The sequence below is a fragment of the Mytilus trossulus genome, chromosome 13, assembly GCF_036588685.1.
Source record: "Mytilus trossulus isolate FHL-02 chromosome 13, PNRI_Mtr1.1.1.hap1, whole genome shotgun sequence".
Lineage (NCBI taxonomy): Eukaryota > Metazoa > Mollusca > Bivalvia > Mytilida > Mytilidae > Mytilus > Mytilus trossulus.
Window position 1 is genome coordinate 42,587,432 of NC_086385.1, and position 14,372 is coordinate 42,601,803.

Sequence of the window (14,372 nt, forward strand, 5' to 3'; positions counted from 1 at the left end):
TATATATCACTGGAAAGCTAAGAGTGTGTACTTTCTAAATATCTCGGTCGTCAAAAGAAAGTATGGTGCATTTTTTTTTTAATCGACGTCAAATGCCATGGGTGCAATTTCAATACACGGATACTTCTAGTAGAAAAATTGAGTCAAAACAAATGCAAAAACGAAACAATTTTACAGGAATGCTGTATGTCTGTTTGGAAAATATATTTCTATCATAGTATCAATTAATGTTGGTTGATTTTAACAGTAACGAGTGTTTCGTAACGTTTTCTCTCGGAGTCTTTGAAAATCAACCATTAAGTCACAAAAATGTATCCGTAGTCGCCCTTGCATTATCTAAATCTTATAATATCTCGAAGTCCATATCATTTGATTGCACGTATTTACAAACATATATCTGCAAATTTGATATAAATAATCCGAAACAAAATATTTGAAGCAGGGGGAAAATATAACATAACGTATTTTTAATTGTTAAGAAAGGTCCCATGATGAGCTGTACATTAAAATTAAGGAAGCGTTTGGTCTCCTGTTAGTTTGAAAGCCTGCCAACCGCTTCAAGATCAGACAACAGTAGAGCTAATTTTTGTTATTATTGTAGTGCAATATTTTGAGTTTAGATCATACCACAATTTCATTTACATCTCTAAATCAGATATGATAAGAGTACTAACTAATATTACTAAAATTAGTAAAGTGGTATTAGTATATTTTTATCAAAAAAATTGTGACAATTTTAATATAAAACATCACAAGAAAAATATGATCACTCATTGTACGTCAAACTGTGTTTGATTTTACTCCAGTCGTCCACCGTGTATCTTGAGATATCTAACTAATCAGACAACACTTGACAATGTATTTTGTATTTATTTTTAAATTGCGCTAGTGATGACGTTCGGCTACTTTGGCACTAAGTATTACTTTTTTATAATGTGTTTCGCCGCTTCAAACAGAGGACAAGGTTATCCTAATATTGAACCTTTTATTCGGCTTTATTATGTTAAAATCCCGTAAGCGTATGACCTAAATGATCGAAACGTCGGACCAATGGGATGTTGGACCATTTAGGTGTCGGAATATTGCAATATCGAAATAATAAAGCTTCATCTTAACTTGTAATCTCATCATTCTTATCGCAGTGGGATTTCCAGTGACACTAGAACAATAGAAAAGTCACTCTTCTTATGAAAGAGATAGAAAAGGTCTAAAAACAGGAGAGACAATTTACGCATAAAACCCGATATGCATAGGGATGAATATCTCTTAAAACACAAAACCATTATATAACTTTTATACAACCACTATAAATAAAGTATATGTTAAAGCTAAATGTGTTAATATATGATTTTTTAATTGCCAAACATGCTGTTAATTGTACAACCTATTGTTCAACATAGGGGTGTATAAAAAACTGCCACATTTGACTGCATATTTTTCTTTTTTTTTGAAAAAAAAATATATCAAACCTTAATAATGTAGCTTTCTGGGTATCCAATTTTTAACGTGTTCCGAAATGTAGTTTCGTCACGAGAATTTTTCAAAGTTGTGTCATTTTGTCTATATGAATGTCGGTAAATTCGTATGATCGAGCACACCGACAAGTATATCGTTGGGACAACTCGATATAATGTAATCAATATACGTGAAAGATTACCTAATGTGAAGTTTATCAAAATCATCATAACATAATTGATCAACACTATATGTTTGAACAACATGAGTCCTACAATATAAGATTTAAAGGTGCATATCATTTACATTCAACGTTTTTATTGGATTTTTTTTTACTACAATGAAACCTCGAGGTTCAACGTTGATAGTAAAAAAAAATCCCAGAATTTTTTTGAATGATATTGTAAATGATATGAACCTTCGAATTCTTATAACATCGGAATAGAAAATATGTGATCCGAATTAACCATGCACGTGTGTTACAGAAGATTATGAATTTTTATGATGTACAGGGGGTAAGGGTTTTTCTTAAACAATATTATGATCCCAAATTTGATGAATTTTGTTGGCAATACTTTAATATACACACTACATATAACAAAGTATATATTAAATCTCAATGTATTATAATTAGGAAAAATGTTTGACTCTGTAAAAAAAATCTTCCCCCCTCCCCCGTATTGCATGTAATGGTTTAAACCTAAAGGATTCGCACTAACTGCCCAAAAGGGGTCCGCTCGAGTCTTGAATCAGTGATTTTGTTTATCATAAACAAAATATTGTCTCACACTGAAAGGGGCAGTCGGGCAACATGCACAGCCCGGATTGTCAAAACAACTAAGATTAACAAAAATGATTACAAACAAAAACCATCAGTTGGACAATCTTACTGGAATCTGATTATCTCTACTGATAAATAATGCAACACTAATGACACATTTAAGTTTTGGAATGATTTTATTCACAAAGAATGTTTCTCATTGGTATACATTTCTATGCTCTTGTCTTTTCAGAGTTTATATTGGAAATTAAAAATTGCTGCATGAAAGACACTAGCTCCACATTCCTATGCATATGATTTTATATGTATGAGAATCATTCCATAAAATATCCGTTTGATATCCTTTCAATGCATGACACTGTCTAGTGGTTTTTCTGCCACAATTACAAGGAAAACCTGGCTAAACTTGTGCTAAATCAAATACTTGAATCTTACATCGCTATTGATGTTAAGCAATTATTTAAAGGGCCATCCGGAACTGTTGGCTTTTATGACAGTCTTCCTTCCATACACACCATCGCTGCAAAATAATTTGAACATTCAATTAGATGATTATAATATTATTTGGCAATCCAAAGAGAATCTGAAAACATCAGACCACAATAAACAGAGACCCAAAAAAAATCTAAATTTCGTAGCATCCCCCGCCCCTTTTTTAACTGAATTTGTTCAAGGTATGGTGGTTTTACCCTTTTTCAGATTTCAGTATGTCATGTTGTATATCTTTTATAAATTAGATGAATTTCTAGCAAGTTTCTACGATATTCTTTATCATTTGACAAAATACTATGCATCTGAATTAAATTGTTTACTATTTGAAAAAGCGCGCCTTCTTTTACTTTAATTTACTTCCCTTTATTTCACATAGCAACAAATATTAAAAACTGCCACATTTGACTGCATATCAATTTCTTTTCCCAAAAAAAAATATATGTCAAGCAGCATAATTAACTTTACAAATTGGGAGAAAATCCAGATGTTCCGACTATAGGTTAGTATTAAAAAAAAATAATGAAAGGTTTGAACCCTGACGACACTTAAAATCGAAAATTCACTTATTTACCTATCATATGAAGATACGATGATGTGATAAACTTAACAATTAATAATTTACCTGGTGCATTATCATATTCACATTACGTTGACACGTCTCAGTTCGTCTGTGTTAGCTCATTTCAAGCTCGTAAACAATGTACACCATTTTCCGCTATTCTTTACCGATTACCTCTAGTCAGAAGAGCCCACTGTTTACAGGGGCGATAATATTTTGTCACCAGTTCACGCACTGTATCGGTCAGCAATTCCATACAAAGACAACTTCCTTGGCATGGGATTTGTCAGTACAGCGGAGGTTTTGCTCAAAGCGGACACAAGATCTACTATATACAGATTGAATTAATGATTGGGAATGGACATGAGGGATTTGTCAAAGAGACACCTACTCGAACAGGCAACGGCCGAAGACCACCACTGGGTCATCAATGCAGCAAGTAACTCCCAAACCCGGAGGCGTTCTTTAGCTGGCCCTTTAACAAAATGTACTAGTTTGAAATGATAATGGACGTAATACTAGCTTCGAAATACACTCGAGAAATTAAAATAAAAAATCATACAAAACTAAGAAAGGCCAGAGGCTCCTGATTTGGGACAGGCGCAAAATTGCCGCGGGATTAAATATGTTTAACCCCGCCGCATTTGCCCTAATATATTAATTAAAAAAACGATAACGAAATAGATGAGGGATTCCGGAAACTATAGTGATTTTACCCATAATATTACAGAAGTTCGTGATTTAAAGAGATGTTGAGATAAAGTCTTGATCTTGAATGAAAAAACTATAACTGATGAGTAATTTGGTGTGTTCTAAAACGGATAGAGTGCAACAGCATTTAATAAAACCTTAATTGTAGATCCGAAAATGTCAGGCTTATGAAGATGTCCGTACACAATGTCAAATATTTAGAAGGAATGCAAAAGCATGCGGACTTACAGTTGTAAATATTGATTTTCATTATTTTAAGAATCTAATTCACTTATTTATTCTGTCTAAAAGAAGAGATACGTTTAATTTCCTTTGCTTGAAAAACGTGTCGTAATTTTATAATATTCAACTAATTTCTGAAATAAACGTCAATTTTACAAAAACTGCATCGTACGATGCTGTGACGACCGGGCAAAAATCAAAGTTAAATCATTATTCTGTCATTTGAAAATGAACTTAGCCGTGTGTTAGGTGGGTGCATTAAAGTCCTTAACTATACGTCTTTTTTTAAATATTACACTCGCCTATTAGAACATGAATTTTATCATGGAAGAATCGTTCTTTTTTTTTTATAATTGATATCAATAACATTTTTTAATAAAGTTCTTTACAGACATATTTGTCTAAACTTTATTTATTCATTGGTTTTAAAATGGTTGACTATATCGGGTTAACAAATAGAAACTTCCTGGACAGACTCAATCAACAATTTATCATGTTTGTTCGTTCTAGTCTGAAGAAGGGTCTCATTAAGATCGCCAGCCAGAATTATAAAACATTTGGATTGATATTTTTCAGTAATGTCGAAACTTATATCCAGGCATTCAGAGTATTGCGTTTCAGAGTTAGTATTAATTGTAGGCATATATGCATTGATGATACAGAGCAAAGGTTCCGTTGCTAGAGTTATAGCAATGATTCGTTCATTTTCTACCTCCAGTTTCTTAATTTTGCTTAACCATTGTTTGGGCCACATGATTGAGACACCAGCTTGTCCTCTTGGTGCTTTAAAACTTGAAATAGGTTTATTGATATTGATATGATGGCATCTAGTTAAATTTTCCAGAGATGGTATTAACTTTGACATAGTTTGTTTTTGAAATTGCCAAAGAAGCGTTCTTGGAGGCACACAATAGTATTTTGTAGATCCAGTGTATGTTTGATCAGTGGCGGATCCAGAGGGGGGGTTCCGGGGGTGCGCACCCCCCCCCCTTTATTTTTGCCGATCAATGCATTTGTATCGGGACATATGTTTTGCACCCCCCTTTGCCCTGGGTTAGCACCCCCCCCCCCCCCTTTCGAAAATTCCTGCATCCGCCCCTGTTGATGTTTGAGACGGCAGGTTTGGCGACAAAGGGTGAGCAACAGGCAACAAAACTTAACCGTGAGGTAAAGAATGATGCAAATGCATAACAAAACATGGAATAGTGCAAACGAGTTAAATGATTAAAAGGACATGACAAGAATTTACACTAAAAAGCTAGAAATCACACGACACATTTTCTAAAATTAAAAGATATGAATAAAGCCTTGGATTAACTAACATTTCTAGTATTTCACATTCAAAGCTTGATTCCTACGTAATATATAATATATATGTCAACGTTCTACAAGTGCCCTTATCAAACTATTAGCGGTCTTGTGATATGTTCTTTAACTTTTGATTTAAGTTAGCCTAGTTATTTTCTTAAAAGACAAACCACACGTCTTAAGTTTAAGAGAGAAGAATGGGAAACAATGGTATCGTTAAGATTGAAACATGACCTCAATGCACTCATATTACATGAACTTCCTTGTTGTAGTATACGGTACAAATCAATCGGCAATCCTCGGGTGACTCCGGTACTCTCCTAAGATAAGGTACGGAATTGGCCGAGTTGTGACGAATGCGGTATAGATTACGGCTTCAGGGGAAATAACTTTTCCTTTTCTTATCATTAGAAACAAGTGATAAATAAAACACTGCATTATTAAGACAATATTCAATTTTTTTTCGCCAATTTACGAAAATTGTACTTTGTCTTTTGACCTAACTGACTAATCATTTTCCTTTCTCAGCGCAGTACAGTTATATGAACAATTATTGCTAGACAATAAGGAAGCATGTGTCCGTTGAAAATGATATTAACAACGTCGTCATAGGTAGAATAGATTATCATTGGTCATTTGTAAATATTCACACGGCCTTGTCATAAATAAATTAGACGTTATGAAATGAATAAAAACTAAATACTAGTATTCTGGCAACGATTGTTGTGGTTTAGTTTTTTTCTTCTTACTCTTTTTCTTGCAAAAAGGGTGGTGAATTTTAATTATTTTTTTCTGGATTGGGGGAATTAAAGCGTATTAATAAAATGACATTTTGCATGGAAAAACTGTCGTTAAGGCCTTAGCAATATCCTTCATCTAGAAAAGGTTTAATATTCAACATCTATGTAATGTAATCATTCAACTGAATTGTAAATGTTGACGATATATTAATAATATCAAATACAAAAACACAAACAGGCTGAATAATCACAAGACACAATTTTAAGTGTATTATCCTCAGTGCTATTGTTACCCAATAAATATGTGTAATTTTTAATAATTCGTTAAAAATAACGGGATTTTAAAGTCTTCATAAGTTTTGATTATTGATATCATTCGATATACACTTTATGAAAAACTCGAGTTCAAATTTCGTGTGCTATCGGGTTTCTATTGTAAGGCCATTGCCAGCTAGACAATGATGTGATTTGATACGGGTGTAATGAAAACCTAACTACTTTTTTATGAATTTTAAACAACACATCGGGTATACTTATTAATCATTTTTTTAAATTGGAAGGAAAAAAAACATTGAGCTATTGATAATTAGCATTGAAAAGAAAAGAAGTGAACATAAATAATAGCAAGCAAGTGACATTTTGATTAAGAGAAAATGGCAAAAACTAATTGAATAAAACGTATATAGTTATGATATATAACACAAGCATAAATGTTCCTCTTGAAAATATGACTTGTTATTGCAGGGTTTGGGGGTGGGGGTCAAAAGAATATTTCATGCATTATCATAGCATTTAAAAGACGTTTTCGGCAAGGAAGACTTCAAACATTCTAGGTACGGCAAACGTGCCAATCGGTATGATTCAATCATGTAAAACATGTATAGGACCAATTATTAAGAAACTTGTAGATGCTAAGACACATTTTCCAATAAAATTTCTAACGGACTGACGGACACTCGTAATAAAGAAAATTGATTAGACCGTGAAGGAACAAATGGACGTTCGGGAGGACATGTAGACGCACAAATGCACAAACAGGCACTCGAGTGTAAACACGGACGTAGTATAAACAGATCGACATATCAAGATACTGACAAACAAAAGATAATTTCCTTGTGTATATTTTTTTTTTGTATTTCATAAATTAAGAGCAACGAAAAACGAATGTAATGACAAAAAACATTTTTTTAAAGTAATATGAACATATAATAATAATAAGGCAATGTGGCAAAACGGTCAATGAGACAACCATCAATCAGAGACCAAACAAAACAAGATATGCATGTACATAACTACAGGTTTTCCCTAATGCACTGCACGTCTATATATAGCGAAAAATTCACACAGAAGTAACTCACTGTGAGATCATTCAAATTTGATTAATGGCCTGCTTAGAGGTAATTTCATTAAACTATTTTAGAGTGTAACAACAAACGATGAACACAAGGCTACAAGCTGTTGTTTTGGACTGGTGCAAAAGGTATTTTAAGTGGTTAACACGTCTGTGTGCACTGAACACTCGCCATAGCATTTGACAATGGTTCAACAGCACAATATTGAAACAAACGAAAAAAATCAATCGAAAAAAACATAGAGTGGTATGTCAACATAATAATTAAAACTTACAGAGCTGCAAAAAAAAAAGTGCGATAATCGGATATTTTATTACCAAGATTCACTGTTGTTAATGAAAAATCGTAAAATTACGAAGATACAGTATTACAATATTGGTATGTTAACCTCTTTTGTTTTCCATAGATACTGTACGTGCCATTGTAAAGGGTGTACATTTTCTCTTTGATCATATTTTGCAATATTTGTTTAGATCGCAGACAGAACGTGATATTCGAAAATATTACGCAATATAAAAAACACGTAATCTTTGGAACATAATAAATAATGATGATATGCAATTTATATATAGTGCAACAATTTGTCATCCTATATTGAAAACAAATTATTGATCGATTTTTGCTTTAGAATTTTGTTAATACAGGTACAATATTCATTACTTTTCGTATCTACATGCCTTTTTACATGGACTCTCAAAACTCTTAGAGTGAATTGTGCATACGCTTTTGTTTACATTTTACATAATGTCTATGTATTATATGTATATATACCTCAATATGCGCCCCATCCGCACTTTCAATTTCTATGTTCAGTGGACCGTGCACATGGGATAAAATTTCTAATTTGGCATTAAAATCAGAGATATCATATCATAAGTAACATGTTTACAAAGTTTCAAGTTGATTGAACTTCAACTTCATCAAAAACGACCTCGACCAAAAAACTTTACCCTAAACCGGGACAGACGGACGAACGGACGAACAAACAAACGGACAACAGAACGAAAGGACGAACGAACGGACGGACAGACGGACGGACAGACAAGAAAACATATTACCATAAATGGGGTATAATAAGGTGAGACTCTACTAAAGTGTTTGTCAAGATGCGATTCTGTAATTTTTCCTTCGGAGGATGTTTGCAAAGTTTTTTTTTCAAGACTTATCGAGTATATAATAACTGTGTTACGTTCTCCATCTTTTAAGAAAAGCAGCATCTTATATTGTTAAAGGATATATATCAACCAAAGTTGGGGCCAGGCCAAGAAAAAGTATATATTCCACACAAAAGCATATAATTTATAACCATAAACACGCAAAATAGTTTGGTAATGTTAGTACAAAATGAACCATTAAGGATCGGATATCATTGTTGGATCTTGTTGAATATTTATTTTCAAAGATAAAAAAGAGTTACACACAACTGAAATAGAATGTCATACTTTGCTTTGTGTCTATTAGATCAAAAGTGCATAACACGTACTTCAGAACTCCTAATAACCATTGCAATGATCTGTTATGCACTTAGATGTATGTGGATTATTTTTACAAACAAGACCGACAACGGTATTATTTTTACATTGAATTATAGCATACTTCATTCAAAATTAAAAGAAAATGACAAAGAATATCCAAAGTTTTATAATTCAATACCTTTAAAAGAAAATTACCCATGCACTAATTCTCATTGTAAATGACTTTCCATTGAAAATTCCTAATATTGATTTTGATTAAAAGTGGTTTAATTTTATTAACTCTTTTTATCGCATAGTCTCAATACAAGTTTCAGATTTGAAAAGTTATGTAATGTTTGTATAGGCACTTCCTTGTTGATTATTCAAATAAATTTTATCTGAAAAATGCTACACGTGCAGTAAATCAACACGTGTAGTTAATCATTGTCCACCTTCTATAGATATAAAGGGAAAGGTTGCAGTGGATGATCAATGCATTTGAATGGGAGCATATACATGTAGTTGGAAACACTCCCCCCTTTTTTTACTCAAAGTTGTACCCCCTTTTTTTTTGAATGGATGGATCCGCCCATGGGTCGTCGTTAAGATTATAGTCTTTTTGAACATGCATAAAATATATGCAACTGAACATTAAGCAAAAACTATCAGATTTTAATTAACCGATCGTTGATATAGTAACTTTTTATCACATTTACACAATGAAGTAAAAAAACAAAAACAGACTATCAACTGCCTTCACAGAATATGAAATGTTCTAAATAAAAATAATATGATGACGATATCACTAAAAAAAATAGTGAGCAACTAACGAGGTTCTTCCTAAATTGGAACAATTGGTTTAAATAGTATGATTGCAATCTAATTGCGATGACTGCAAAAGCAAAATGTTAACGAAAGAGCATAAATATTATGCACCTACAGTAAGATAAATATATTGAATTTCTCTTATACCAATAGTCTATCAATCAATCAATTGGATTGACATTACGTACAGTATAAAAATAAGAAGATGTGGTATGCTTGCTGATGAGAAAATATCTTCCACGAGAGATCAATTGTTACAGACTTTAACAACTATCGGTCACTGTAAGCTTTCAACAATAAGAAAAATCCATACCACATAGTCATATAATTTTTATGTATTAACTATACAAAGCCCCGAAACAACTGTAGAACAATATCAAAACGCGGGAAACCCAACGGCCTTATTTATGTACAAAATAGTGAATGATAACCAAGTTTGATATACAGCGACATATGCATATATGTGTCAATTCTTACGGTAAATTATATTTCATTGTTATATTACGGGTGTATGCACTCCTTCAATAAAACAATCAAATTTAAAGAAAGAACTATTTCAAAAAAGTATTTAAAAATCAATCAATTGGTTGAGTAGGAACATTTCAATGGAAATTAGATATCAGATAGCGAGGTATATTTAAAACTATCCATGATAATGTATACCACTGCAAGCATGTAAATATATGTGCATTCCACCTTGGAATATTGTACTTATTTGGAATTTTAGTTCACTATGTAAGTAATATGAAATATCCAGTACTTATAATTATTTCGTTTATTAAATTGGACCAGAAATGATAAAGAATTCACTGTGCATTTGTTGAAATGAAAAGTTTCTATATTTTAAATTATCAGATTTACGAATGGTTTTCAGTTTTATTTGATTTTTAAATAGCCATTGAAGAATATGATTTATATATGTACATTTTCGGTATAAAAAGACAAGTGTTGTACATGTTTAAGTGAGGGAAGCGGCAACCAAACGAAATACAAGTTTTTAAAAAGAAAGAAATTAAACGAGACAATTTTATTATGATTCCGAAATTTCAAAGGTATTTTGATTATTAAACAACTCTTAAATAGATAACTAAATTCAAAGTAAAATATGGATGATTTTGCTTCGTTACAGAATTGAGCTAGTTGAACTGGTAGAGTGTTTTCTTACTTGCAATTATACTGTATCGTCTTATTCTTATTTTTTTTAAATTCATCGATATTTCAGGACAAACTTCAGTTCAATTTGAGTCCCCCTTTTCCTTAAATAGTAGATTCATTGATCGTGCATGTTCCGCCTTATTTCTCTTATTTTTGTTGTTGTTTTTCGAGGTTAGAGTTTTAAATAATAAACTTCTATTTCATTTTACTTAAATACGTTTTTTATAAGTTTTGCAAACAGGGAATGCGTTAAAGAAACTGACGTATAAATCACAAAATTTATAAATTGACTGTGTGTACTTGTGCAAATAAAAATCAACTTTACTACTAATAAGTACCAACACAAAAAAGAAGATACCAAAGGTTTATAATTAACCTGAACAGAAAAGAAAAAGAAAAAGCAAAACTATGAAAGCTTTTCATTTATCATCATGAACAAATCTTTATATGTGTACTCGTAAAGAAAACTATAAGGGAATAACAATCTGCAGTAAAAGTACTTTTTATGTTTAGGATTGGAGGTTACTACGCTACATTTTTTAACGCGTGATTCATTTTTATGTTTTTTTATCACTGTTAATATAACTTTCAACTCTTCCCAGATATTCGTATTCAATTACCAACCACCACCACTCTACCCAAACACCAAGGTTACCTCTTAATGATTGTGGTTTATGCATGATGTTCTGTGCAAATGTCTTAATATGTTTACAAACGCATAGTGCTGAAAGATAATTAATCTGCTAGTGTATGGTTTCAAAACAAACTAAATACTTCCTTGGAGCTACCGAGAATAATTTGACCAATGACCGTGTAGCTATCAAAAATAATTCCGCGAATCATATTCCCTTTTAAGAACGTTCATTGTAAGTAACAAAAGAAAGAAAAATCAATAGTGTATCGACATGGTTTAATAATATATAGATATTCAAACATTTCATTTTTCAAAAAGTCGAAATATATATTAAAAGGAGCCTTAAGCTATGACATAAATCTAGTAAATTTTTAATGTTATTTACTTGATGACCAAAGTTTAAAATCACCCTCCTGCATATTACTTATCTGCAGATTCGAACATATATGGTTACATAAAACAACCGATTTAATGCATGATTTCATACAAAATCATGTCTTTGTGTATATACCTTTAAATGGATAAAAAAAAAAAACAGGTTGTATGTGCATGTAACTTAATAATGCAGAGTCATTTATTTGTTTTTCGAACTCAAGTTAGATCAACTGTTGAAAACCCAAACACCTACATGTATTATATTTACATAAGATTAAATTACACAATTCATATTGAAAATAATAAATGATAGATCAAATAAAATTTAAAAAACAACAAAGTTTTAATACCAAAGTGCTTGAACATATTTTAGATTAATTATTTCTTAATTTATCTTAACTTAATTATCCCAGGAAGCTAATCAGCTCTTGTGTCATTCTTTAAAGTCATTTAAGATGTTATACATATCAACTCAACAGAAATGTGAAATGTTCGATAGTCTTGTTGGATCGATCTTAAGCTATGGTTCTGAGATATGGGGGTTTCTTTGTAAGAATCAGGCAATTTAGGTAAAAATCAAAACATGATTAGAAAAAACACACCAAGCTATTCATGCTATTTAATACTAACCATCATCCTGAGTTAAACATAATTGGTCTTTCGTTTGTGTGTGTCTGGTAATATCAAATAACTTGGTTAGAATGATAGCAAATTACAGAGTTATCTCTCCTTATTCATTAATTTCTAGTGCATTTTAACCAAATTGAATCTTCTACTACCAGAACAGAAAACGGAAATGAATGTTATTTTTGTGCATTACTACATTTTATGAACTGAAAACAATGTCAAATTGGGTGGTTTTTTTTGTCATGTTTTCACCACTGCCTGATTCTTAGGCAGACTGGCACTTAATGGTGCTGAGAATGGTAAAACAACCTGGGCGTCAAATGTTCACACCTTGATCATGTTGTTAAATGATCTTGGTTATAATTGTCTATGGTATAACCAAGAAAATGTATTTTTTTCATATGATGTTTTGAAACTACGCCTCTGTGATCAGTTTATACAAAGCTGGCGTTCTAGTATGTTGGATTGTGAAAAATTGGATATGTTGAAAATGTTCAAAATTGACTTTTGTTTGGAAAAACATTTACTTCTTGATGTCAATGTTGAACTCTTAACACAACTTAGTTATTATCAATTAAAACTTAAACTCAACATTGAAACTGGTAGATATAATAATGTGCCTCGTAATGAAATACTATGTCAATGTTGCAATATGAAAATGAATATCATTTTGTAATGATTCGTCCAGCCTATTGACATTTGCGTTTAAGATTTTTGCCTAAATATTATTGTTTTTGGCCTTATATGTCAAAATGATTATCACTTATTCAAACATGTTCAAGCACTTTGGTATTAAAACTTTGTTGTTTGTTAAATGAAAACTGGAAACTACGGTAACAACTGATAAAGTAGATTATATATGGTACTATTAATATTGGTTTATGTTAAGGATGGGTATTTGCGAAAAATACCAGTCTAGAGAATGTTAAATTTCGCGAGCCGTAAGGCGAGGGAAATTCATTCTCAAGACTGGTATTTATCGCAAATACCCCTCAAGAACATGCTATATCTGTTTAATTACACCGAATGTTAATGTTCAAAAACGCATTGATGATCGTGACGTTACAAGCGTCCAGTCGGATAGAGTATTTTTTGGCAAATACCACGGCAGAGAGGGTAAAAAAGGCATATCCTTTTGGCAAATACCCCGGCGGCGTTAAAAAATGGACGATATTTATTTTATAACAGTAAATTGGTGAAAAATACACTGGGTATCAACCAATCAAAATCCAGGATTCTTACATAAGGTGTAATATGTAAGAATCCGGGGTTTTGATTGGTTGATATCCAGTGTATTTGTCACTTATTATCATTAAATAAGTGAACAATTACACCTTATGTAAGAATCTTGGATTTTGATTGGTTGATACCCAGTGTATTTTTCACCAATTTACTGTTATCAAATGAATATCGTTCATTTTAAACGCCGCCGGGGTATATGCCTATTTTACACTCTCTGCCGTGGTATTTGCCAAAAATTACTCTATCCGACTGGACGCTTGTAACGTCACGATCATCAATGCATTTTAGTACATTAACATTCGGTATAATTAAACAGATATATCATGTTCTTGAGGGGTATTTGCCATCACCTAACTACTCTGGAAAAGTACACATAAACACAAAGACAAACAACAACAACAACAACAACAACAACAACTTACAACGCAAAGTTAAAATAC

At 32.0% G+C, this 14,372-nt stretch overlaps 1 long non-coding RNA gene across 1 annotated transcript; it reads right to left on the reverse strand.

Annotated features, from left to right (window-relative positions):
• Window positions 1-2,393: 2,393 nt before the first annotated feature.
• Window positions 2,394-3,522, reverse strand: LOC134693984 (uncharacterized). The gene is made up of 2 exons (XR_010102537.1): window positions 3,351-3,522; window positions 2,394-2,756 (listed from the first exon to the last, which is right to left on the reverse strand). It is a non-coding gene; the product is annotated as an uncharacterized LOC134693984 (long non-coding RNA).
• Between the last annotated feature and the right edge of the window lie 10,850 nt (window positions 3,523-14,372).